Source organism: Galeopterus variegatus, unplaced genomic scaffold (assembly GCF_000696425.1).
Source record: "Galeopterus variegatus unplaced genomic scaffold, G_variegatus-3.0.2 Scaffold6547, whole genome shotgun sequence".
NCBI classification, from domain to species: domain Eukaryota; kingdom Metazoa; phylum Chordata; class Mammalia; order Dermoptera; family Cynocephalidae; genus Galeopterus; species Galeopterus variegatus.
This window is the reverse complement of record NW_007732658.1, coordinates 95581-97231: the sequence shown is the minus strand read 5'-3', so window position 1 is coordinate 97231 and position 1651 is coordinate 95581.

Genomic DNA, 1651 nt, shown 5'->3' with positions numbered 1-1651 from the left:
GAGGAAAATTGGGTGGGGACACGGGGTACAAACGCAGCTTGTGGTAATGAGCGTGCTGCCACTATGAATCTGGCCTTCACATCTTGGGCACCAGGGGTGACAGTCAGCCTTGTATTTCATGAATATTCATAACCAATAAAAAAGGGAAGGGATAACAGGATTGGAAAAAGGTAATGAAGCAAGTTAGAGACAGGTCTGGGTCTGGGACCTGACTTTAAAGATGCTTACTCTAATTTTTCTTATACCACTTCATGATATTACAACTAATACTTAATAAGTACAAACACTGTAAAAAAAAAACCCTAAGCTATTTGTAACTTATTCTTCCAAAAGCATCACATGACATCTTTCAGCAAATAAAGAAATAAGTCGTCTTGTTAATTCAGTCATTTTTTTCACTCTTGATTTTTAGTTTTTTCATTCTGTTCTACTTCAACATGTGATACAAAAGAGAAGACCTGCCAAAGTATACTTTTCAGCTCTTAAATTTATCAGGGAGGGTTGAGAGGAGTCTGTTGGAATGAGGTCTGGAAACCAATTTTTATGTGCTTCATTTCCTATGAAACTAGCTGAAAGACCTTAGGTAAGCCATTTCACTTCTCTGGACATTATTTTTTAGGTATAGGAAATGAGGGAACTCAACTAGGCAATCCAGGTTCTCTTTGACTTGCATGATTTAGTGTTTATTACAGAACTATCACATGGAGTATTGCTAGTTGTGTGGAAAAGAAAATGACAAACTCCCCTGATAGCAAACATGCATGCATGACATCTGTGTGTGTGTGTGTGTGTGTNGCACTTTTTTTCCCCCCAAAGCCACTTTATGAGACAGATATTAAAAGAGCATTCCCGGGCCAGCCCCATGGCGCACTCGGGAGAGTGCAGCACTAGGAGCGCAGCGATGCTCCTGCCGCGGGTTTGGATCCTATATAGGAATGGCCGGTGCGATCACTGGCTGAGCGCGGTGCGGGCGACACCACACCAAGGGTTGCGATCCCCTTACCAGCCACGAAAAAGACAAAAAAAAAAAAAAGTGCATTCCCATAAACACCTTGCCCTTCTGTGTTCTAAAGAGGAGGTTACAAAGCAAGCAGGAGTGAACCAATGCATCCATCGCTAGCTTCTACACATTTTTTTTTTTTTAAATTTTCTCAGAGCCATTAATATGTCTGGAATTTTTCAGTAATGTTTATGTAGAAACATTCTTATTTTAAGTTTTATATTAAGGGATGAGAAAGAGGGGAAAATACAATCATATTATGATCACATTGTCACACCTATTTGCTAAATTATTCACAATTTCCTAAGCATTTACAGATACCTCAGTTAAGTCTCATGGCAAATCTGGCAGGGCAATTATAGTTCTTCCATTTTACAGACATGTCAAGTGAGGTTTGGGAGGTTAAATGACTTTCCTGAATATATACATATATTGAGAAGTTCAACCAGCACTTAAAGCTAGGTTTTCACTGTCCTAGCCCAGTATTCTTTCCTTCCAAATTTCACTAAAAGTGATGTTTTACTAATAGAGTACTCATGTACTTATATCCAGAGTTTTTCTTTGAGTCACAGATAATAGTTCTAGTCATGAGAAGCATTTTTACTATCCTTGATCAAGGCACTCCTGTTTTTTGCTCCTTCTTATCTTTAT